Here is a 27694-nt window from a genome sequence, read left to right as displayed (position 1 = left end):
TCAAGAAAAGAAACTGTAACTATGACAGATGTAAACCAGACTTATTTGTGCTCACCATTTCACAGTATATACAAATATCAAATCATTATGTTGCATATCCGAAACAAGTATCATTTTATGCATCAATTTCAATAAAATAAATATGAGGATTATAAGGTCTTTGACACATGTTGGCAATGTTTTTTCACAAATGATTTAATAATTCACCACCTTAGAGCAATATATACAAAAACTCAGTATTTTCAAATTTTTAAGATTATTTTAAAATTATTAAATCAGAACAGGAGCCAAAGTCATGAATCACTTCTAGTCTAAGGCAGTTGAGAGTGTTGGGAATTCTTTTTTTTTTTTTTTTAAGATTTTATTTATTTATTTGACAGAGAGAGAGAGAGATTGTAAGTAGGCAGAAAGGCAGGCAGAGAGACAGGGAGAAAGAGAGAGAGAGAGAGAGGAGAAGCAGGCTCTCTGCCAAGCTGGGAACCTGATGTGGGACTCGATCCCAGGACCCTGAGATCATGACCTGAGCCGAAGGCAGCAGCTTAGCCCTCTGAGCCACCCAGGCGCCCCAAGAGTGTTGTGAATTCTTGTCTCTATCTCTCTCTCCCATCCATACAGCAAGAAGTAAAGAACTCTTAAAATGGCAAAACTGCAATAAGGACACCGGAAGTTGCCATGCAGAGGCACGCATGATCAATATGGAAGTGCCCTAGAAATCCTTCCTTGGAAAAAAGCTGCAAAGAAGAGCCAACTGACCTCAGAAGACTGTGACATGAGTGAAAACAAACACTTTCACGTCCAGATCCTACAGAACCAGATACAACACAGCACAGCCTAATTAAAGAAATCAGCCCGAAGTCACTGGTTCTAAAGTGGGGGGTGGTGTACAGCCCTCAGGGGACAGTGGTATTGCCTGGAGATATTCTTGTTAGTCAAAACTGGGAGTATACTCCTGGTGTCTGGTTAGTAGAGAGCAGGGATGCTACTTAGCATCCTAGAATGTGTAGGAGCAACCCTACAACAATTGATCCGATTCAAAATATTGATAATAATTAGGTTGGGGCCTGCCTTACATCTATAATATTTGTAGGAAATATATTCCCAGTTTATCTTTGGCTCTTAAATTTTGTAGTAGTCGGTTTTTCTGAAGTACATAAAACTCGTCCTGTACACTGTGTGCGTTAGTTGTGAATTTATTCCCAGGGAAGGAACAAGGTATGGTCATAACAGATTCTTTGGGAAATAAAGGGTATCCTAGCTAGATGAGCCAGCAGAAGAGTAAGGTGAGAAAAGCTGACCTTTATGACCAAGGCGGGGGTGGGGAACATTCCTCCTCAGAAGTTAAACCGGAAAATAGTTTCAAATAGATGACATGAATTTCAGACTGAAGAAAAGTCACTTAGGGACAATGCCTCTCTGGGAAGGAAGGGAGAGAGGGAAGAAGGAAAGAAAGAGAAAAAGAAAGAGAAAAGAAGCAAGAAGAGAAAAGAGTGCTGAGTGGTAAGAAATGAGTAGAGAAAAACCTAGAAAACACCATCAATACCTCTGGACTTTGGGACAACTGCAGGGGGAAAGAGGATAGCTCTGTTAGAGTTCCTTTTTTCTCAAGACCGTTCACAGGGTACTAAAAGGGGAGAAATTCGCCAAAGAGAAAAATTTCTCACAGTGCTGTTGCAGAAAACCATCTTTTTCAGGCATTTAGGATCATCCTGATATAGAGAACGAATTTCTGGAATTAGGAGGTTCCCCTAAGGTAAAAGAGCCAGTACTGGAGGTAAACGTAAGCTACACGAGAGAGAGGAGTCACTACGAAGAGAAGCACTTTGACCACGGCATTTGGAAATAACGTGGTACCCGAGAAAACACACAGTGATTGAAACTGACAACGTATAGGATATGTTGTGGCTCTTTAGTGCTGAGCAAGAAACCACCCCAGATGCGCCTGACTTTAAACACTCACTCCCATCATGAATTTTCAATCTGGGCAGGGCTCAGCAGAGAGAGAGCCTATCTGCTTCACACAGCATCAGCTGGGATGGCTCCAAGGCTGTGATCTGGAATAATCTCAAGGCTTGCCCGCTCACACGTGTCTGGAGGCCAGTGCTGGGAAGACACAAACAGCTGGTTTGAATCGTCCCAGCGCGCGCTCATCTGTCAGCCCTGCATGACCGCTGGGACGATTCAGCTTACATAGCTTTCTGGGTGATTTGTGCCCGGCTTCCTGGAATCTCTCCATACATCTCCAGAGCTTAGTCTTCAGGAACAGGCTCAAGGGAACTTCTATACAAATTTGTGACACTTTTCCTTTGTGAGGCTCCCTCCTCATTCATGTTCTGCCGTGCAGGTTCCGGCTACCTGTCTCTTCAAATCAGGGACACTCCCATGCTCCGTGGGCCAGCCCCCTCACTACCAGGCAGGACAAGAAATGTCCCCGGGCCACAGGCCAAGCCATCCACCAGGCTCACCTCATTTGTGTCCCTTTTCAGAGAGCTCAAAGTCCTGAATTTCCTGTTGTCCAATGTCCAAAACCTACTGCCCAATATATCTTTTCCAGTTTTCTACTTATTTACAGAAGGGTAAGTCTAGTCCTTACTAATGGCCCATAGCAACACTTATGAGTGTTTATTTATTTATTTGAGAGAGAGACAGAGTGTGTGTGTGTGTGTGTGTGTGTGTGTGTGAGAGAGAGAGAGAGAGAGAGAGAGAGAAAATGAGCTGGGGGTGGGGATGAAGAGGAGAGGGAGAAGCAGACTCGCCACTGAGCAGGGAGCCCGATGCGGGGCTCGATCCCAAAACCCTGAGGTCACAACCTGAACTGAAGGCAGATGCTTAACCGACTAAGCCACCCAGGAGACCCTGAATGATAACTGTTGAAGCTGAGTAATAGATAAATCAGGTCCATCATACTCTCATCTCTGCTACTGTATATGTTCGACTGTTTCCATGTAGCAAGAAAGCAGTATAAAAAAGATGTGAGAAGAGACTTCCCATTCTAAATCTGACCCAAGTTGCCATTCCCATGTTAAAAGAGCAAAATGGTACTCTTGGTATCCGATATTCAAAGGTACCGAAAGTAACTGCCACAGATTCCTCGTCTGACAAGAAAATTGAATGGATAACAGATATTCCAAAAATAAAAAAATCCGAAAATTTAAATATAAAGCCGTATTCAGTGATAACTATTGGAACTATTACATCAAAGAGTCAAGAATAGAATCCTAAAAGCAAAAGGTCACACTAGTAAAACATTCATGAGGTTCTTATGCAGACATTCAATAAGCTTTCAAATATAAATAAATAATTCTTTAGGAATCCTGGCAGAAAAATGGAGTCACCTATCAAAGGGGGAACGTACATCGGCCTTGGACTCTCCATGTGAGTAGTTAATGCCAGAGGGCACTGGAACGCTCTCTCGAGTTCTGAGGATCAAGCCAAAGGTATCAGAACACACTTGTTTAACAAGATCAGCAAAAGGGAGATGTTTTTAAACATTAAAGAATGCAACTCCTCAAGACACTGTTGTAAAAACGACTCTACAAAAAACTGCAGGAAACCAGCAGATAGAAAGGACTGATAGGGAATCCTGGAACCAAACACAGGACCAAGCTTAAATGATCAGGGTAGTTACGACACACATACACACACTCTGTTGCAGTCTTGCTCTTTCTCTTTCTCCCACATGTTTACACACACACATACACAAGTACATGCAAATACATACATATACAGATACAAATACACACATACATACATACCTATACATATATATTCATATATGCATATACATAGTAAATGTTATACAGGACTGTGATCTCTTAACTTGGAGATTAATACATGTGAAAGCTATGAGTCAAATTAAGGTAAAAATTACCATTAAGGATCCTTTAAGCCTCTAATACAGTTCACCATACACAGTTTTGTGCCTACAACCTAATACGTTAAATATTATAAATACACTTACTTGCTCCCTAGACAAATGGAGGGAACAAAAGGAAATCTGTATGCAGATAACTGGGTATTCAAACAATTCTGCCTTTAAGCTAGTTATCAAATACTTACTGTGATTGGGGGATTGGTAGAGAATTCAAAACTATTTCTGCTCTCCTGCAGTGTTGATTCTGTTCTGTCTTAATATTATGCATTTATTCACTATGCAGCTCTCTGGGAATTAAAAAAAATAAAATTTAGTGGTGAATGGAAAAGGGACTGAGAATTCTAAAGAGTTCCTCCTTGCCTACAGAATTTACTCCAACTTGTTTCAATATCAAGCATCTACACACATAATAAATGTTAATAAAGTTGCTTGTGATTGCGATGATAAAAGGCTAGCTTGTAAAATCAGTGCATGAGTTAAAGATTCTACTGTCAATGCTGGCAAAGTTAAAAATATATGCCTAACAAAAATCAAAAGATAAAATCAATTTTAAGATGTTAACTATGTCTCATAGAAGGGAATAAAATTAATATAACCTACAAATGAAACCTAGCTTTGAAAAGGGGCATAATAGAATCAGATTATTTGCTCTATATAACCTTTTGTCTAAATCTTAAATGGATGTTTGAGTAACTGGGACTTCTTGTATTGAAAACAAATGACAGCTTCAGTTGCACTTCGTTTCTTTTGCCTTCAATTAAATAAGTCAAATCCCATTTAGTAGCTTTATTTAAATTAGCATATATAAGAGGTCCCACTTTTATAAAATTGTTTCTCTCTCTACCCATTTTTCTCTCTGTATGTGTAAATCAGGGAGCTCTGTAATGATTCCCAAAATATTAACAGCAACGAATTCTGATGACAATTTGAGTTGGTTCAGTGTTTTACATTTTTACTATATTGCTTGCATTTTTAACATACAGATTACATTTTATAACAAAGTCAGATCTCAAAAAAAACAGCAAATCTCTCGGAGAAAGTGAGAAAAATGCCACCATCCCAGCCCCTCCATTGCCTCCACCCTCCATTTCCATGCCAACTGCTACTCCCGGGTATCAAAAAGAAAAGCCTTTCTTCTCCTTTTGAAAAGAAAGAACAAAAAACAAAAACAAAACAAAACAAAAAAACAGAACAAATCTCTCATCCATATAAACACCAAATAATAGATAACCAAAGAGACTTAGTTCAGGCCTAGCCATGAGGTTATGAGAACTTATCCCCATAGGGCAGAGCTGTAGAACTGTCTTCACAGAACGTGTTTCAAATTTTGAATTGCAAAATGCAAGCATAAAAAGGCTAAAAACAGACATTTACCATTTATCCACAGCCAATTCTACCAGTTCTGTGATATAAGTCAGTGCGGAGCTTTATTCAATCACAGGTTAATATAGTGGATGAATGAGTAGCTGAGTATTCCCCAAAGTTACACAACTTTCATTCCGTTTCCTACAACTGGTAACATGGATACTTTTTAATGATGATTTATAGTTTTCTAATTTCATTTTTCTTTTGGGCCTTATCATTATGAGGACCATGAGAAACACAGTTCAGTGGTGTCCTCTATACTACAGGTTACAGACTGAACGGATGTGCCCCCCCCAGCCCCAATACACCCAAAGTCACATGTCAAAACCTAACCTTGAGTGTAATGGTATTAGGAAGTGAAGTCTTTGGGAAGTGATTAGGTCAGAAGGAATGGCATTAGGCTTTTACTGAAGAGATCCCAGAGAGTTCTCTCACCCCTTCTACCATGGGAGGACACAGCAAGAAGACCGTCTATGAATGCTGAAGGCCAGGGCCTTTCTCTGGCACTTCGCCAGCCCTAGAACCGAGAGAAACAAATTCTGTTATTCAGAAGCCACGCAGTCTGTGGCACTGTTATAGCAGCCTGAATAAACAAAGACACTCTTCATTGTCTTCTTTAATGAGAACCATTTCTTTCTTTTTTATATATATATTTTATTTATTTATTTGATAGAGACAGAGACAGTGAGAGGCAGCATGAGCAGCAAGGAGGGAGAGAAGCAGAATACCCACTGAGCAAGGAGCCTGATGCGGGGGTTATGACTTGAGCAGAAGGTAGAAGGCAGACTAACTGAGCCACCCAGGCGCCCCTAGGAGAACCATTTCTATTTACAATGGACTCCTCAGCCACGTATTGTTCTGTCAGGATTCTTTTCATTTGGTCTTCAAAACCTGGCTTTATCTTTGCAACATGAGATTAACGTGGTCAGAAGCACCTCAAATAAGCTCCAGAGTAAGGCTGATCCCTTTATTGTGTTGAATTTGAGACCATTCTGAGAGAACACATTTTTTTTTAAAGATTTTATTTATTTATCTGACAGAGAGAGACAGAGCAAGAGAGGGAACACAAGCAGGGGGAGTGGGAGAGGGAGAAACAGGCTCCCCGCCGATCAGGGAGCCCCCTGAGGGGCTCCATCTCAGAACCCCAGGATCATGATGGGAGCAGAAGGCAGACGCTTTATGACTTAGCCATCCAGGCGCCCTGAGAGAATGCATTTTTTAAAAAATATTGTTCATCACCATACTGTACACCCAAAGCTAACATAACACTGTATGTTAACTCTCTGGAATTAAAATAAAAAACTAAACAAAATAAAAAAATATTGCTCACACATTAAGTACAACTGAAACTTCTGCATAATTCATTTTTTATTGGAGGCAGAAGTACAAATTTCCTTGTCAGCACTTGCCATGGTTGGTGAACGCTGAACAATATAATTGGCATAATGAATCCCTGTGGTAATAATTAAAATAAAGTCCCTACAGACCTTGTGGATTTAACCCTAATGCTGGCTTTTCATTTTGACACTTCAATCAACTATAACCCTGAAATTTCTTTGTGTTGTAAGTATAGTTCACTACAAACTCAGTGTGCTAGAGCTTGTTGGGTAAAAACGTTACAAACACATAGCACACATATAGGACATACAAGCACATATTACGATGGAGAATTTGGTGGCACAAATTGTACTAGACAGACCATAACTAGGATGCTATGTTCAGTCCCACATTCCACGATTTACCAGAAATAATGAAGTATGGAAACTATATTTGCTTCATTCCGGAAGGGAACCAGAATGAGAGAAATCTAGAAATCAGGCCAAGAGAAAAAAGATGATAGATATAGAATGACCCCCTGAGTAAGAGGAACCACAGGAAAGCCAGGATAAGCTGACAAATGGGATGCTTTAAGGGAAGAATTTAAATTATTAAGTGAATATTTTAGAAGAGCAGATTGCCAGTTAATAAAGAAAATAATGATTAATACTATTATTAGAAGGAAGTTTCATATAAAGAAGTCAAATTTCCATTCCTGGGTGGATTTAAAAGGATGCTTAAATGACCTATCAAGCTCTCAGTCACATAGCATAAAGATGTCTAACATGATCAGAAAGTCTTCCTACCTGGCCCAATTATTTTGTAAATCAGGGCATTTTACAGCACTATTAATAAGGAAAGAGAACTTCAGGTTGTTAAAGCATAATAAAAAAGTTAGTTTTCAGTAAAGTGTCTTAGTATGAACAGGGAATGGTGAAACCAGAATCCAGATGTTGTAACTGTAAATATGTTCCATCTATGTAAGTTTTTTTTAACTGAACAAAACAGAGTGGCTGTGTGTGTGTGTGTGTGTGTGTGTGTGTGTGTGTGTGTGTGTGTAATATTAAAACATTTAACATCATGGTCATGGGAACACAAAGGAATTATTAATATAATTTCCTATATCTTTATACTATATCACTCAACTGTAACTGATTGAGCTTTCAGAAATTTCAACTAAATCTGGCCTTCCTGAGTGAAATATCTTCTGGATTTATCTCACAAGTAGAAGGCACTTACATTTAAGAAAGTTCACTAATGAAACAAAAGCAAAAATCAACTATTGGGACTTTATCAAGATGAAAAGCTTCTGCACAGCAAAGGAAATAGTCAACAAAACAAAAAGGTAACCCACAGAATGGGAGAAGAGACTTGCAGATGATATAATAGATAAAAGGCTGGTATCAAGACCTATAGAGAACTTCTCAAACTCAACACCCAAAAAACAAATAATCCAGTCAAGAAATGGGCCGAAGACATGAACTGATGCTTCTCTAAAGAAGACATACAAATGGCAAACAGACACAAGAAAAAATGCTCCACATCACCTGCCGTCAGAGAGATGTAAATCAAAACCACAATGTGATACCACCTTACACCAGTTAGAATGGCAAAAATTAACAAGACAGGGAACAAGTCTTGGCAAGGATGTGGGGAAAAGAGAACCCTCTTAGACTATTGCTGGGATGCAAGCTGGTACAGCCACTCTAGAAAACAGTATGGAGGTTCCTCAGGACATTAAAAATAGAGCTACCCTATGACCCAGCAATTGCATTGTGGGGTATTTACTCCAAAGATCCAGATGTAGTGAAAAGAAGGGACACATGCACCCCAATGTTCATAGCAGCAGTGTCCACAATAGCCAAACCGTGGAAGGTGAGATGTCCTTCAGTGGATGAATGGACAAAGAAAATGTGGTCCATATATACAATGGGTATTACTGAGCCATCAGAAAGGATGAATACCCACCATTTGCATTGACATGGATGGAACTGGAGGCGATTATGTTAAGTGAAATAAATCAAGCAGAGAAAGACAATTATTATAGGGTTTCCCTCATATGTGAAGTATAAGGAATAGTGCAAAGGACCACAGGAGAAGGGAGGGAAAACTGAATGGGAAGAAGTCAGAGAGGGAGAAAAACCATGAGAGACTCTGGACTCTGGGAACCAAACTGAGGGTTACAGAAGGAAGTAGCGTGGGGAGGTTGGGTAACCAGGTGATGGGTATTAAGGAGGTTACATGTGGTGATGAGCACTGGGTATATACACAACTAATGAATCGTTGAGTACTACATCAAAAACTAATGATGGGGGCACCTGGGTGGCTCAGTGGGTTAAGCCTCTGCCTTTGGCTCAGGTCATGATCTCAGGGTCCTGGGATTGAGCCCTGCATCAGGCTCTCTGCTCAACAGGGAGCCTGCTTCCCTCCTCTCTCTGCCTGTCTCTCTGCCTACTTGTGATCTCTCTGTCAAATGAATAAAATCTTTAATAAAACAAACAAACAAAAAAAACTAATGATGTACTATATGTTGGCTAATTGAATAAAAAAGAAAAAGCCCACTAACAGATCATTTACATTATGCAAAGACAGACGCAAGAGTAAGGCTTATGAGGGCAGACATTTTTGTATGTTCCCTGATCTCAAGTGTCTAGAACGCAGCCTTGCACACAGTAGGAACGCACTAATACTTACTGAATGAATGAATGGATGAACAACCAAATGGTATGAAGGCTGAGGTAAAACAGAACTAATATATTTGAGTTCTCTTCCGGCTCCTTCAAGGGAAGGGGAGAACGGTCTTGATTTCAGGAGATAAAAAACAGCTCTTGCCGAAGGAAGGAAGAAAAGATATGATCAGGGGAGAGGACTAGGTAGAGGATGGCAGTGCAGGAGCCAAGAAGACAAGAGGGGACAGAATCGAATTCAAATCCCCCACAGTTCTTTGAGTCAACCTAAGACCTAAAGTGATGACTGAACTACAAAGGTATTTCAAAACCAGAATTGTAGAAGTCAGTGAATTTCGAACAGTGTTTGGCAATATACATTTAGAATTAAAAATACATATGAGCAAAACTGAGAGAAGAAACTGTCTACCCCGAAGGACTCTCCTAAGTTTTTTTTTTTTCCTCTAAAAAGAAAAATGGGATGGTTAGTCAGCAGAGCTAAGGCATTTATAACAATGTCTTTTCTCTCACCATTGATTTGTTTTCATTAGGTAAGTAGTTAGTTTTCTAAGGCTTTTTTTCCCCTCCTTTTGCTCTTGGCCTTAACAAAATTGGTGGTTCTGGCACTGTCATTAATTCCATAGTTGCAAAACTCCCTCAGAGAAACATAATAACTTTCGTTTATTGAAAATACTAAGGGAAGGATAGTTTGTTAGGTATTCGGATGACTGGATGTTGAGAAACATATCATTTATCATTTAAAATATCTCTGGTGCAAGGGTATTGCTAAGAGTATGCATATAAAACATAGAACATCTGGATTAAAGACAGAAATGGCAATGAGATCCGCTATCTTCATTACGCCAGACAAGTGGATATTTGGGGAAACATGGTTGACTGAGTTTTTCACATTTTAAGAGCACGTTTGCTAACTGACAGAAAGAGCCTAGATGCTTCCATTTGATCCTGTAAGCTTATTTTTTTTTTCCATCCATCTTACATATTGGTAACGACTGGGGATGACTGGGAAAATTGTCCCGTGTCACCAGTGTACGAGATTCAATCACCAACAGACACAAACATGCCTAAATTGACAAAATCTGAATGGTAGCTCAGGCCCACTAATAAAGAAATGTGGTCAGTAACTAAGCTATTTATCATAAATATTCCCTAAAACGTCAGATCTAAGAATTGGATTACACTAGAAATTAAGAGCTGGGAACTTAAGAGCTGGAGATGATCTTCTTTGATCCATCAGTTTGGTGGAAGATGCAATCAAAATGATGATAGTAACACACATTCCCTGTTCTCAGGGAGCCATCAGTTTCCTGGGACAAGAATCCCTACATAGGAAATTACAATACAGTGCAATGGGAGGTGCCAATAGGGGCACAGACTCCAGTATTACATAGCAATGACATGATCTCTTGCTTTGGGGGGCCCTGTGAGGATCAAAAGTAATTTGCCTGGAGGAGGACTCTGAAGCTGAATCAATGAAGAAAGACAAAGAGTGGTACTGGTGATGTGGAGCATTTATGTGGACATTTCCGGGGGTAGACAAAGAACTCCTGGAAGAAAGAAAAAGCACGCTGTGTTGAAAAAGCAGCAAGCAGTTCTACTCGGGTTGGTTGACAGACAGAAATGACAATAAGATGGAGGATTCTGGGTGTCAGAAAAAGAAGTAAATTTTACATCTTAGAGTCTATATGTATGTATATGCATGCATATATGTATGTGTGTATGCATACATGTACGTATGTGTCTATGCATGTGTGAATCAAAATGCCACAACATGATACTTAGCCACACTACAAGCAATGTACTCTATTTTCTACTCCATTCAAAGATGTTGGCCAGTTCCTACTAACATAAAGGACATGAGACACTAAAGTGTCATGATCTTGTGTTTGAAAGACACTCGTGTGAAAGTTGAAGGTTGAGGGGTGATTAGCAAAGGTCAGATCATAATAAACTGTTTAGATTAGACATTACACATCGGGGAATAGGGACTCAAGGAAGCATTTTGAGCAGGGTAACGTAATACCGTTTACATTTAGAAAGATGATTCTAAATTGTTCCAAAAAGGACTGAGAAGGTTATGGGAAAGAGAGCAATGCTGAGAGTTTTGTTTTGTTTTGTTTTGTTTTTTTTAAGGGCAATGTAGGCAATTTAGAATGGTATCAAAATGAAGACAGTTGTTTTGAGAATAAAGAAGAACAATTAGGAGTTATAATTAATAGAACTGTGCTGTTGTCTAGAAGAGGGGATAAATCAGAAAGGAAAGACTATTCACATATTTTCTAACATATGTGAATGGTAAATATGTGACTAGGAAAGCCAGTCACTGAAAGAGGGAAAAATTGAAAGAACAGGTTCCAAGAGCTGAAAATAATGATTCTGCTGGCTATCCAAGTAGAGATATCAAACCACAATGTAAGTGTATGATTCTGGATAACAAATGAAAGTTGTGGCTAAACAGATCTGGGAAACAGCATACACAAAATAACTGAAGCTATCATTTAGGAACCCATTTACAGACTGTAAGTATTATTTTTAATTTACTAAATTTAAAAAGTTTTTAAAGAGTTTGTTTATTTATTTGACAGAGAGACACAGTTATAGAGGGAACACAAGCAGGGGGAGTGGGAGAGGGAGAAACCAACTCCCTGTCCAGCAGGGAGCCAGACGTGGGGCCTCGAACTCTGGACTCAAGGATCATGACCTTAGCAGAAGGCAGACACTTAACAACTGAGCCACCCAGGTGCCCCTATGAACTGTAAATATTTATAATATTTTATGATTCTTAAAAATGCACAAAGCCCTATTGCTATGTGTGTACAGTATATTATCATTCTCTTATACAAGTGAGGAAACTGAGGCTCAGGGAGTTTAAATAACTGACAAGGCTAACACAATGCTGCCAGAACTCAAGACTCAACACCGGCTTTTAACGTCGCATCTTTCCCTTTCTTTCCAGTGTACCAAGATGTTCCTCTCCATCACGCCATCTGCTTTAACTTGAAGTCAGCAGAATAAACAATTGTCTCCTGGTCCAAATCATACCCAGCTCAACCGCATTTCTAAGTCATTCATTTTCTGACTGTTTGTTCACAGCGGTTTGACCAATTCTACTCTAACTCAGAGCACGCCCTCATCATTCATCCCTGGAAGGCCAATCTCGTGTTCTATGTATTTACTTTCTTTTATCCCCATTCAGTATTTCCATCCCCAGCCGTGGGCCCATTTTCTGTTAGGTACCCATTCTTTTATGTGTATTGCATTGTGTGCATTCATGTAAGTCTGTTGTTCTCTTACTGTTTCAACTTCACCCTGACCTTTTTAAGACCTATTTGTTTTCTGAGCTGTTACATCGGCGTATCTATTGCCTGTGACTGCTCCGTCAAGTTCTCTTGAACTCACTGACCACATTTTGCTCATCACTTCCCTCTCAGGTCTGCACGTGGTTGTCTTCAACTTTTTTTCCAGCTTCAGTGAGATAGGATTGATATACAGCACTGTGTAAATTACACAAAGTAATCCTTTAAACATTTTCTTTAAGGACCTGTGTCAGAATTCTCGGAGCTATATATGCTGGCTAGAGATAGGTTTAATTTCACTAAACATTAACAGATTTTTTTTTTTTTTTTTTTTTTTTTTTTTTTTTTGCAGAATGGCTGTAACTGGTATCCTCTTCAAAGCATATAAACTTTAGGAGTTTGATTTGAGAAATTCTTCCCAGCCCTAGATCCCAAAAATATTCTTCTACTTTTTCTTCTATTAATTTTATAATTATTAATTATATAAATCATAATCATTAATCTATAATTATTAATTATGCCTCTCATAATTATTAATCCATCTTGGATGTGTGTGCAAATATATACATATACTCACACATATTCACTGTATCTAGGGATAGATATACATAGGTTGCATATATATACATAAATATATGTGTATATATATGTATATGTAGACATATACATATATATATATGTCTTACATAAAACAAGGGAGTTTTATTAACACCATCCACTACCCAATTCATATTTTCTCCACTGATTTTCAGTGTCACTGTTATGATATATTAATTTCTTTTATCAACAACGTCTTCTCTAAAGCAGGACTCCTGACCCTTAGAAAGTACCACGTAACAAATCTGTTCCATAGTTCAATCAACTGATTTCAAGTTTTTATAATTTCACATTATTCTTACTATGATCCCTCTGTGGAAGTGGTGAATCCACTGATTTTAAACAATACAAATGATTGAACACAGTTGTGTTGAGCCTCTCTGAACCTTTGAATTTGCCAAAGGGCCTCTCTAACTGAGCAGACAGAATGCGCTTTACACAAACAGCCCTGGAAAGGAATATGAGAGCTGACACAGACCTCTGGGCTGCAGTAACCCCAACTGGTCCATGGATTTAAGGGGGTTGTTCAGACAACGAGTTTCTTCCTGGGTAAAATAAATATTACAATGGCCACCCGCAGATCTTGTGTGAATTTTCAGATTCACTGACTCATACTTATGGTAAAGTATTGTGAGACATTTACTGTTATAAAAATCTCATTATTTCCTATTCATAGACGGAGGTACTCAGGACAACAGGTAGAGATGCTTTAGGACTCTTCCTCTCCCTGAAACAAATCCCGGCAAAACTAAACACACTAATTTGTGTACACTTAGTTACTCGCTGTTTTCTCTACTGTAAGCGTCTCTACGTCTCTCAAAAGCGGCTTTTAAAATTTTCTACTTCAAGAAACACAGTATCTCTGAGCTACGGAGAAACTTTTAAAAACGGAGTTTTAAAGCATACACTATTAACATATTCACTGGTCTACAACGACCGGAACCAGCAGGGAACCTTGAGCTGCCCCCTTGCTCCTCCTCTCATCACCAGCAGCCCCAGCAGTAGCTGGTTCGCCTCTGTTAACTGTTTGTGAACTTGAGGGTAGTGCTGTTAGTCCCCGAATACTTGCAGAAGCAAAGCCTATGCAAATTTATTCCAGATGAGGGCGGTCAATAGCTACTTCTCATACTTCTGTTCTCTGTTATCATGCTGCCCACCTCAGCTCTGAGTAACAATTTGAACTTTGCATTTGCCAAGTGATGCTAGAAACATCTGTTGACTGAGTTCCCCCAAAATAGCTCTGGGTGTCTAACCCTAGTCACCCCCATTCCAAAAGGTCAGACCATTTCAGCTTCCACTAATTGCCACGTTCTCTCTCCCTGTCGGCATCCTTTCAAGACAAATTATCCCTTCCTCTGCTCTCTTTATCATAATCCTTGACTAATTTTCACCCAATGTTTGAATCTTTTAAAGTGATTGATAGCATTCATTTGAAGACTGATCTCATCTCTTTTTTTAGATCTTTCTTAATATTTTGGTTTTAGGAGAGCAAATGGGAAAGAGGACATGAAATGATTCGTTTCCCACTTTGGTTACCTCTTTACCCACGTGTATGTGTTGTTTTTCTTAGAGAAATTCTGTTACAGGGTAATTAATTCCAAACCATTCTCATTTTCTGTTTCACAGCCTTTCTAGAAGAGTCTTGAGTTAATATCTCTCCCAGGCCACCTTCAAACCTACCAAAATATTTATGAGTTATTATTAATATAGTAAGAGTTATCTTCCTCTGAATGATGTTTGCCCCCGTCATTCTTTTGAAAGCATTATTTCAAGAGTTTTTCATTTCCATCCTTTCCATGATGCATCTGTTTTGGTTTTCTGAAGCACACTTATGCCTGAAAGGTACATACAGCACTTTAAAGTGCTGAAACAGAGGAAGCCCCAAAAATAGCAGAGGAAAGGCCAAAAAGAAAAAAAAAAAAATCACATCTCCTTTTCAGCATTGTGAGCAAATTCACTGATCTTCAGAATGTAGAGTCTCCAGCAGGGTAAGGATTAAAGGTTTTCGGCTGGATTTGCTACAAGTAAAAACAGGGCACCAACTACAGTAATTAATGTCAACATCCAGAAGAAGAAAAGCACTAACTGATTTGAAAGACTGATTTAGCATTTTAGCTATTATGTCTCCAGTAAGGAGAAGGAAAATGAACTGAGGACTTCACTCAGGAAAAGAACAATGGTGCAGATGATCACAGAGAGAACATTCAGGAATGAGGGTCCTGAGAACTCTGATGAAAAAAATCAGAAGGAAGGAAGAAGGAAGAAATGGTGACAAAGGAGACACTTGGAGAAGGCAGAGTGTAACAGAGGCAGGGAAGAGAAAAATGCAAAGGGGGAAGAGAGGGAGCTGAAAAGAGAAACAGCAATGGAACATTTCCAGGTGTATCCTTGGAACCACTGTGCGAATCCCACAGTCTGGCCTGCAGAGCGACTGCTACACAGGTGGTCTTTCCAGAATAAATGCTTCATCAAACATCCGCAGTCACATTTTAAATACACATCACTGATTGTGTGTGTGTGTGTGTGTGTGTGAATGGAGGAGGGAGGGAGAGAAGTAGGGAAGAAGAGAGAGAAAGATAGATAGGGAGAGGGAAACAGAGATATCTAGATTAAGCCAGAGACAGATCACAAAGTCTACTATACAATTCTACTTCTTGTGAATTTAATCAGAGTGCAATATCTCAGTGCTTAAGGGATTTATTTTCTTAAAATAATCACTAGCACTATGACCGTGAGCATGATACCTAACCCTTTGAATTTCAATGTCCTCAACTATAAAATGGAGATGATAGCAACATCTCCTTGGAGTTTTTATGAGGATTAAATTAGCTAACATATTTACATAAGTTAGGGTAGGGGCTGCTATAGGGTGAGCACAGTAAGAACATTAGCTAGAATTAGTAGTAGCTTTAGTAGCAATTACAGTAGCATTGAAGATGCTGGGGGTGAACTGATACTCAGAACTCATTAATATTCTTCCCAGAAAATGGAAACAATGATGTACGCAGGGAGGAATTCAAGAATAAGAGTCAGGGAATAAAGATCTGTGTTTGATTTTTCCAGTAGATGGGTGTGTGACCTTTCGATTTAATATCCTGGGGCTTGGCTTTCCTCATTTCTGACAAGAACGCATTGACCTAATTTATTCCAAAGTTCTTCAGATAACTAACCTTCAGTGGTAGCTTTTATCTGATTTAAGTTGTCTTAGGCTCCATCCTGTACAAGATCTATCACTACAGAGAGTGCTAGATGCTTGGCCCGGTGGTTTCACAGGATGTAACAGCGCCCATCCAGATTACAGGATAACCCACCTTAATGTACTTCCCTCGTGATAGCTCACTATTATTTCTTACCATGATAACTGCACCAAACAAAGCTTTTAAAGAAGATCATGATTGGACAAGGTACGAAGAGAGTCCAGATATTCCGACTCAAGGTATCGACCAAGTCCTTCTGGGAACTACCACTTCATGCTTCTCATCCTGCTATCTCTGCCTATCTCTCAAGCATCCATTACAAAAGCCTGAACAAACCTTCAGAAGAGTTAATTACTGAATACTTTTTGCTTAGTGTCTCAGAGGTGAAACAGACTTGATATAAAAATCCATCATCTTTGGGTTTGGGGGGTGCTCTCTCTTAGGTCACCAGGTTGTACATGCCAACCTCCTTTGTCCAAATGTGACATACGTGTCCATACGAGTCCATACGGAGGCTATGAAGTAGGTGCCATACCTTAGGAGTCTCTACTGTGGGGTCATACATTTCTTGTTAAAGGGATAAACCAGGGCACCTGGGTGGCTCAATCAGTTAAGGGTCTGCCTTCCACTCGGGTCACAATCTCAGAGTCCCAGGATCAAGCCCAGCATGTCGGGCTCCCTACTCCAGGGGGAGCCTCCTTCTCCCTCTGCCCCTCCCCCTATTTGTGTTGACTTTCAAATAAATTCTGAAAAATCTTAAAAAAAAAAAAAAAAGAAGGGGATAAACCTACATGGATCCTGTATCTAACCCTTTGCATTAGCTTTGACAGAAATCTATAGGTAGATTGTTGAGATTAAAAAGTCCATCCATAGGGTTAAAAAAGGAGAAATGACTTACATTTAAAATTATACCATTAGTGTGAAAGGCAGCTTAACAGCAATTTTTAGTGACAGCATCATATTGATGAAATCCAGCAGTGCCAAACCCATAGAGAGAAAATTTAAGCAAAACTTTGAAAAAACAACTGGGGCCCCTGGGTGGCTCAGTGCGTTAAAGCCTCTGCCTTCAGCTCAGGTCATGATCCCAGGGTCCTGGGATCAAGCCCCAAGTCGGGCTCTCTGCTCGGCGGTGAGCCTGCTTCCTCCTCTCTCTCTCTGGCTGCCTCTCTGCCTACTTGTGATCTCTGTCTGTCAAATAAATAAATAAAATCTTTAAAAAAAAAAAACTTTGAAAAAACAGGATGAATTACAACTCTGGAGTAGCACTAAAAATTTGACTACTATTATCTCACAGGCCACCCAATATCTAATTATAGGAAATTCCCATACTTAATTTTAAAAGTCAAGAGTTTGAGATATATATCCCACCCTAGCTAGCTAGCTAGCTATACACACACACACACACACACACACACACATAACCTGATATATGTAGCTGTGGGTGGGTGTGTGTATATACAAATACACACACACACACACACACACATATGTGTGCATATTATTTTTACTAGGCTTTCCTATATATTTCCCATTAGACTTCAGGTGAGAAAAATTTTTAATAAGAATATATACAGTTATGACTAGAAACACATTTTATATCCCCTATTCCCCTGAGCTGTTCACAATGAATGATATTAAGTTTTCCTTATTAACTTATGAAACTTTTAGTATTACAATCCTAAATTATATTCTCATGAAGTTCACAAATGTGTTTTCTTGATATTGCACATTGAAATTCAGCCTGAGTTATCACTTAATTTTTCACTTTTCATGTGTTCATTCTTTTATTCTTTTCCTCCTTCAGCACTGCAAAATATAAAGATTCATTTTTCCACTCAACAAGCATATATTGATTCAATAGTTACATAAGTTCCTGGGAACCTTTATCCAGCAGACATCTTAGCCTTCTCTAAATTCTCTTCCTGACTAAGTCTGAAACTGGCTTCACCATTTCTTAAACTTCTTATAGCTTAGTAAAGTAGAAAACCATTTTATGAACTCACTGTATTCCTTCAAGATAATCAATATTAGGAAGTGTATTCAACTGTCAGAAATAACTTTTCAGACAATAATTATAGAGCACAATGGCAGCTTCTCATTCATCAATGTAAAAAATGTCTACAGGTAGAAAAAAGAATATCTAAGGTATAGGAGATTCTGCTTCTAAAATATGCTTTTTTTTTTTTTTTCCCACACACCCAGTAGTTGGGCTTAATTGTAGTGAGTGCTTGCGTTGTAACAAAATGGTGACACCATTACAGAAAGTGGTTCATTCTAGCACCTGGTTCTCCGCACACTTGCTTCACAGCTGACAAAAGATTCCTCAGACTATTAACATTGCATTGTTACCGTCTTTTAATGAGGGAGCCTCCACCACATTTAAAGTGTAATAAAGCTATTTTTTTCCCTAGAGAATTCTATCAGAATGTGGGGAAAATATTCGGCAAGCCTATATTGCCAGCTATTTATATTTTGAATATAGGTGGAAAACTGAAAGTTTTAAGTAACAAATGGAATGAATGAGAAGAATGCGTATGGTCCTAAGGAGGGCTGAGCAAATGCACATAACTAGTTCCAAACAATCCTACAGGTATCCCTGATTACAGCCTAACAGTATCATTTTTTGGTCTCATGGATCACAACTTTCCATGTATTAGATTTAAGAGCAAGGATATTAGCTTTGTGTTCTTTCCAAAGAAACTCATAAAAAGTCCATTATATTTTATATTCTCACTTCTTTAGAGCATTAGAATTATGAAAAATTAAGCTCTTCCTTATCAAAACTGTATGTCACATTGTAGATCATAGGAGAAGCACAGGAAATAGAATTTTAAAGATCATACCATGAACTTCATGAAAAGGGACTATAGGACTTCTCTTAGCTCACTGTCATAAAAGCATTTCTTTGTCAAGTTTGACGAAAACAGGGATCTGGATTTTATTTGCATTCAAAAGGATGTTCTTTCAAGAAACTCTTATTGGATGGTTACTATATGCCACATGATACTGTTAGTACTACAGACATCTCAATTAATACTCTGAAAGATAGTATTCACTAGTCATCTTGGTTTTATTTTATTAAATTTATTTTATTATTTTTATTTATATTTTATTATTTTTAATTAAATTTATATTATTTGTATTTATATAATAATATAATATATAATTATATATAAATTTATTTGTATTAAATTAATTTTATTAAATTTAATAAAACTGTCCTAGTTTTATTTTATTTTTACATCTTATAGTAGATGTGAAAACAGCAGCTCAGAGTTGTCAAGTAACTTCCCCTCAAGATCCAGAGCTCTGAAGTAAATAAAATCAAGTTAAAGGGCAAGTCTAATTCCAAAGTCTTTGTTCTTTGCATCACATCACGCTGCTTACATACACTCTCCTATTTACTGTAGTCTAACGGGTTACCTTCAAGATGCTTAGTCTTCATATCCATTTTAATTTTAGCACAGTCTCTTATTGTACTTCCTTCCTCCCTTCCCCAGATTTCGTTTCTTTTTTTTTTTTTTTTAAGATTTTATTTATTTACCTGACAGAGAGAGAGAGAGAGAGATCACAAGGAGGCAGAGAGGCAGGCAGAGAGAGAGAGGGTGAAGCAGGCTCCCCGCCCAGTACCTGACGCCTCTCCCTTCCCCAGATTTCTCACACTGTCCTTTACCATCATGGGGTTAAATAATGATCCTTCCAAAAAATATTTATAGGGCAATGGCTCTGTGCTCAGCACTGTGTTGGGAGATTAGTGAGAGTAAGACTTGGTACCATGATTCGTGAAACCCCAGTAGGTTAAAGGGTAAAAGAAGAAATATACACACAATAATAATCATATACTAATTAATCTAATTATATATGAATGAACATGTGACAAACACTGTGAGACAAGTTTTTCACATACAAAATTACAAATTCTAATAACATCTCTATAGGACAGAAATCATCAATGTGCCCAACTTACAGGGAGGTCATCATGGTTTAGGAAGTTAAATAACTCTTCCAAAGAAAACAGTTTTGTAAGAGACAGAAATCATATTTAAATTCATGCTCCTAAGGGAATCCCAAATTCAGGGGATCACCTTCTCTTCCCAATTTGAAGACAGACACCCACCCTAGCTCGATATACCTATTTAAAAAAATATATATATATTTTATATATATATATATATATATATATATATATATTTCTTCCAATTTTAATATATAAAAAACTTCTTGGGGATGGATTTGATGTATTCAAGTGCCCCATTTCAATACTTAATTTATTAATATGATAATGCATAAGTATATTTAAAGTCATCTATTTTAGAAAATAATCTATTAATTAAGAAAGACAACATTTCTTTTTCTAATATCCCATTTTGGGAAGCAACTGCTATTGTCACACTTTAATGTCAGGGTCTTCAACTCACTGGAGCCAGGGTTCAGGCAATCCAATGCAGTCTTCTGAACACTCTGTTGTTACTTTCACCAACACGGTTCGAGCCACAGCACCTTCTCACTCCATCTATAATGCTGTCACTGGCAACCATACCACAAACCCAAAAGCGCCAATTCTCAGATCCGTAGGGCTGCTGTTCCCTTTGTATTCATTCCATAAGCGGGTATTTGTTGAGATATAGCCAAGTATTGTTGGGGTTCAGTGTTCCTTAACAGGCTCATTTACAATTTCCAACAATCACAGTTGTAAAATTATGAACTTAGAAAGTCTGAAGAGGAGTTCTGATCTAGACACAATAACAGAAATGGTCATCTTGGATACAAATGGCTAACAGATACATGAAGAAGTGTTCAACGTCACTAGCCATCAGGGAAATATAAATCAAAACCACAATGAGATACCACCTTACACCAGTTACAATGGCCAAAATTAACAAGACAGGAAACAACAAGTGTTGGGGAGGAAGTGGGGAAAGGGGAACCCTTTTACACTATTGGTGGAATGCAAGCTGGTACAGCTGCTCTGGAAAACAGTATGGAGCTTCCTTAAGATGTTAAAAATAGAGCTACCCTACAACACAGCAATGGCACTGCTGGGTATTTACCCCAAAGCACCAGATGTAGTGAAAAGAAGGAGCACATGCACCCCCAATGTTCATAGCAGCAGTGTCCACGAGAGCCAAACTGTGGAAGGAGGCAAGATGTCCTTCAATAAATGAATGGATAAAGATGTGGTTCATATATACAATGGAATATTACATAGCCATCAAAAAGGATGAACACCCACAATTTACATCAACGGTGAAACTGGAGGCTATTATGTTAAATGGAATAAATCAAGCAGAGAAAGTCAATTATCATATGGTTTCACTCATATGTGAAATATAAGGAATCATGTAGAAGACCACAGGGGAAGGGAGGGAAAACTGAATGGAAAAAAGTCGGAGAGGGAGAAAAACCATGAGAGACTCTGGACTCCAGGAACCAAACTGAGAGTTACACAAGAGTTGGGGGTTGGGGGGGTGGGTAACCAGATGATGGGTTTTAAGGAGGGCATGTGTGGTGATGGGCACTGGGTGTTACATGCAATTAATGACTCACTGAATATTACATCAGAAACTATGTGCCATATGCTAATTGAACATAATAGAAAATTAAAACAAAAAGAAATGGTTGTCTTGGGATACACTTACTGCACGGAAAACTTAGCCTTATATACTGATGAAAACAGAAGTGAATGAATGAATACAAATTAATCATTCAACTGGGAAGGTGAAAAAAAGAACAAAAAAGTAAACGAAAAGAAAATAATAAAGACAAAAGAAAAATTTCATGCAGCTGAAGAGAAAGTAAGGTAAATAAGCTTTTTTAAAAATTCTGTAGGAGCGCCTGGGTGGCTCAGTGGGTTAAGCATCTTATTTCAGCTCAGGTTATGATCTCAGGGTCCTGGGATGGAGCCCCGCATCAGGCTTCCTGCTCAGTGGGGAGTCTGCTTCTTCCCCTGCCCTTCCCCCCAACTTATGTACTCTCTCTTGCCGTCTCTCTCTTGCTCTGTCTCTGTCAAATAAAATAAATAAAATCTTTTTTAAAAATCTATAAAACAGATCAAGCACTTGTTAACCTAATCAAGTAAAGAAAGCACAATGTAAATTAAAATAAGAAATGACTTGGGAAAAAGAATCACTAGGGGCTACATTTTTAAAACTGTGCTGGATTTCTCCCATTCGCCCCTCCCCACTTTCTTTGCTTTGCCCTGTGCCGAGGGAGAGCGGATTCAAAATTTGCAGGCTCCCTTTCCCTCTGGTTTTCATTTGGGTTTGGCCAAATGGAAAAATCAGAGAATGGTAAGGAAATGAGATTGGGCTATTTAGTGCCCCCAAGAGCCCTCCCACTAAGCTACTTTGGACTATCTGCATTCCTCCCCACAAACTACAGTTCCTGCTAGGCAGCCTTCACTATAAAACCACCCTTTCTGGTTCGGGTAATCAATCTTTCCCTTCGCCCCTTCCCTGCATTGGTGAGATCTCCCCATTGTTAAAAGCCCAATATCCTGCGCTATTCCTCTTTGAGTTCCTTAAACTTTGCCCACATCTTTGTCCTTTTATTTAACTTTCCTCAGAATGCTCTGGTTAAATACGCCAATTATTTCTTGCCAGGATTCTAACAGAGAAAAATCTTAGAGTATATGGTGTTTGCAAATACATGTGAAAAACAGGCTAAACTGATAATTTCTAAGAAATATAATTTACCAAAATCGATTCTAATAGAAAAAGTACAGATAGATAACAAAGGTAGAAGGAACAGAAAAAGTTGTTAGGTAACTACCCCCTCCTAAAAAGCCAAGCCCAGGGCGCACCTGGATGGCTCAGTGGGTTAAGCCTCTGCCTTCGGCTCAGGTCATGATCTCAGGATCCTGGGGTCGAGGTCCACATTGGGCTCTCTGCTTGGCAGGAAGCCTGCTTCCTCCTCTCTCTCTGCCTGCCTCTCTGCCTACTTGTGATCTCCCTCTGTCAAATAAATAAGTAAAATATTAAAAAGAAAGAAAGAAAGCCAGCCAGCCAAGCCCAGGCCCAAAGGAACACAGTCAATTCAGCGAAGGCCAAATAGACCTAATGCCACTTAATGGTTTCAGAGCACAGAAAAAGAAGGGACATTTACAAAGTGTTGTTATGAAGGGAATTTAGCACTGATGCAAAAACTGGATAGAAACTGGACGGTAAAGAAACATAAAGTCTAGTCTCACTTACAACTATCAAAGCAATAATCCTGAATAAAATATTAGCAAGGAGAATTCAAGAAGGCATCACCACAACAGCATATCAGGGGCAAGTGAGGTTTTCCCAAGAAGTCTAAGAATGGTTTCATATTAAGTAATTTATTAAAATAGCTCACAGTATTAATAGAGCTCAGGAGAAAGATCATGTGATAAACTTCATAGATGCTAAAAAGATACTCAAAAAAATCTTCAGCATCCATTTCTGATTAAAAGCTCAATGATTTTATTTCAAAGTATTATTACACACACACGTGCATACCCCAAAGCCAGCATTTTACCTAATAAACACCAAGAGCTTCACTGCTATAATGAATAAGGCCAAGATGCCCATATTCCCTGCTACTATTTAATGCTTTATTTGAAGTATTAGACATTTCTGCACAGCAAAGGAAACAAAGGACAGTGAAAAGGCAACCCACGGGGTTCAGGAAAATATTTGCCAATCCTGAATCTAATAAGCCAATTAAAACATGGGTAAAGGACCTAAACAGACATTTCTCAAATGCCCAACAGACACATGAAAAGATGCTCAATATCACTAATCATCAGGGAAATGCAAATCCCAACCACAATGAGCTGTTCCTACAAAGCTGTTAGAATGGCTATTATCAAAAAGATGAGAGATAACTAGTGCAGTGAATAGCAAGGGAATGTGGGAAAGAGAACGCTTGTATACCGTGGCTGCTAATGTAAACTGATATAGCGATTATGGAAAACGGTATGAAGATTCCTCAAAATATTAAAAACAGAACTACACTATGATCCAACAATGAAAATGAAAACAGGGTATCAAAAAGATATCTGCAGTGCCATAAGGTGCAGCCTTATTCCTAATGGCCAACATACAGAAACAACTTAAGTGGTTGTCAATGGATAAATGGTTTAAGATGAGAAGAAAAAAAAAAAAAAAAGATGTGAGAGGCACACACACACTAATGCTATTCAGCCCTGAAAAAGAAGGAAATCCCAGCATTATAAGCCACGCAAAGAAAGCAAATACCGTTAAGTTACCACTTAAACGTGGAACCTAAAAAGGCTTCAAGACATAAATACAGAGAGCAAAATGGTGGTTACCAGAGGTTGGGAGGTAGGGGAGTAGGGGAGATGTTGCTTACGGGTACAAACTTGCAATTACTAGACAAGCCTTGGAGATCTAATGCACAGAACAGCGAGTATAGACAATAATACTGCACTATAATCAAACCTGCTAAGAGACCAGATCTTAATTATTCCCGTCACAAAAAAAGAAATATAACTCCGTGATATACCAGTAGGGCACACTATTATTCCAATGGGGATCATATTATAATACATAAAAGTGTCATGTAAAAAATAAATTTAAGTATTTTTCTCAAATTTCCAAAAGCAAGAAAAAGAGGGGGGAATTCTAACACATTCCACGGAAGTTCAGGTTTCTGAGGCTATTCTACCAGAGTCAGGAATCTAGAGTTTAGAGTAGAAACAATAAATGCCAGTTATCACCAGAACTTCTCATTGCATTTATCACTAAGTAGCTGAGCAGACAAATCAATAAAATGCAAAATAAATTTCGGTGACTCCTTTTTCCTTGAAAATAAATGATGAACGATTAGATTTGTCTGATGTTTTAGAATAGCTGACGTTTTAGAATAGGTAGATGCATAGATTACTTGGCTGCTGGTCCTTCAGGAGTGTAATAAGCACCACAGAGATGAAAAAAAAATCTAAAATGAATTCTACAGCTACGGCCAAAAAAGGAGTTATGAAATCTCACTAATAATTTTTGGAACAGTTTCAAGACTTTCAAAATGATCAGCAATGTCTGGGTGTGTGTCCAAAAGAATTCAAAGCAGGATCTCAGAGAGAGATATGGACACCCACGTTCAGCGCCATATTATTCACAATAGCTAGGAGGCGGAAGCAACCCAAGTTATCTGTTGGCGGGTGAATGGATTAAAAAAAAAGTGGTAGATACATACAGTGAAATATTATCCAACCATTAAAAAGAAGGAGATCTTATTGCACACTACGACATGGATGAAACTTGAAGACCTGAGGCTAAGTGAAGTGAGTCACACACAAAGAAAACCATAAAAAACAGAAAACAAAGAAACAACTATAGTGTGATTATACCCATGGGAGGTAGCTACAGGAGTCAAACTCAGAGCAACAGAAAGTGAGATGGTGGTTACCAGGGACTGGGGGAGGAAGAAATGGGGAATTGGTATTCACTGGGAATAGGGCTTCAGTGGCCCCACAAATTGCTCCATTTTTTTGGAAGAATTTTTTTTTCTACCCCATGATGGTAAAGCAGAGAGTAAGACAGAAATTTGGGGAAGGGAAGAAGGAAGTACAATAAGAGACTGTGCTAAAATTAAAATGGATATGAAGACTAAGCATCTTAAAGGTAACTCATTAGGCTACAATAAATAGGGGAGTTTATAGAAGTGGCGTGTTGGAAGGCAAAGAACAAAGACTAGAAAGAGCTAGAGAGCTGTTGCACAACGTGAACATACTCAGTGCTACTGAAGTGTACTCTCAAAAATGGTTAAGATGGTACATTTTATGATATGTAGGGCTTGAGTATTTTTTTTTATTGTATTTTTATAAAAATCAGCCATGGATTTGGTTCACCACAGTTACCACAGTCATTAGAAAATAAGGACTTTATGATAGATCAAAACTGGATTCGAACTCTGGCTCTACTGCATTCTAACACCGTGACTTTGCAAACATTACATGAACTTTCTGTGCCTACGATACTGTAAAATGGAGACCTGTAACAGCCTAGACTCAGGAGACAGAGCGTCCAGATTCTAGTACCATCTGTGCCATTTCCTTTTATAACTTCATGAAATTTACTTAACCTCTGTCAGCCTCAGTTTTCTCATGTGTAAAATACAGATAAAACCACATTCTTGTAGGAATAAAATGAGATAATGTGTTAATAACATATCACTGTATGTCAGGCACATCACATTCAGCAATTAAACCAGTATTTACTAAATATACAATATCAGCCAGGCACTGTTCCAGATGCTAGGTAAGGGCCTAACGATTGTGTGGCCGCTCACAGGAGAGTGTGGGCCTGGAGCTGGAGTAGGCTTGGCAAGATCCCTGAAGAGGCCGAGGGAGGCGGAGAAGGGTAGGAGGTGAAGTGAGCAGAGTGACAGGGGCCGGATCCCTTAGTCCATTGTTAGGACTCTGATTCTCACACTGAGTAAAAAGCAGAGCTGTTAGAGGGTCGTCACATAGAAATAACCTAAACTGACTTCTATCTCAAAAACAAAAAACAAAAACAAAACACCTCATTCTGGCTTCTGGGTTGAGAACAGACCTTACGGGGTACTAGTAGTAGCAGGCAGTTGGCTTCTTTTCTAAAGTAGCAGTGCAGTTGATACTGTATTTTATTTTATCATTATGTTTTTACCAAACAAGCATGAAATGCCCATAACGCCACGTTGAAAATTCCAGCTTGTGCAGAAGACCACAGGCAGTAAATGCAGCGTCAACATGGACAGAAAAACTGGCCAGTGCTGGCATGACTTATTCTTTGCACTGGGAGTGGATTCTGAGTGCTTGTCATTGTGGGCAGAAGTCCCAGGTGTAGACAATAAAGAAAGACCCCAGTATAGGCTGGATGAAAGCACTGACCTGCCACTATGACCTGGAAGTCTTGACCTAAAAGACTTCTACCTTCAAAGGCAAAAAACAGGAAATGGAAGCTGGTCTGCACCTTCCAGGGGTGGAACACTGCCCAGCATGTCCATGAGACTGTTGGATCCCCCCTCTAACTGGGATCCAACAGTCTCATGGACATGCTGGGCAGTGCTGGAAGTATTAGTCCTAATATTTGACTTAGGACAATTCTTTACCTTCTTCGTTTTTCTTGAGCTACTAGTGAAAATTATTACAGCTTTTCATTCTTGATGACTCGGTAACAGAAGCACACAACCAAATGCTCTTAAAACATGGAGAAAATGAAGGTAATCTCACGCTTGTCAAGGGATCAGTTCCTCCGGAGTAACCTGTATGTTCCCATTGAACTCAGAGTGACAAGCAGGGTCAAGAAAGCAACCTCTGATGCCTTATGTGATGGCTCTCACCCTCTACCCGGATTCTTTTCTGACAGCATTCTTCTATCTCTTGCTCTCCGTGTATCT

This window comes from Mustela erminea, chromosome X (assembly GCF_009829155.1).
Source record: "Mustela erminea isolate mMusErm1 chromosome X, mMusErm1.Pri, whole genome shotgun sequence".
NCBI classification, from domain to species: domain Eukaryota; kingdom Metazoa; phylum Chordata; class Mammalia; order Carnivora; family Mustelidae; genus Mustela; species Mustela erminea.
Note: the sequence above shows the minus strand (reverse complement) of the source record.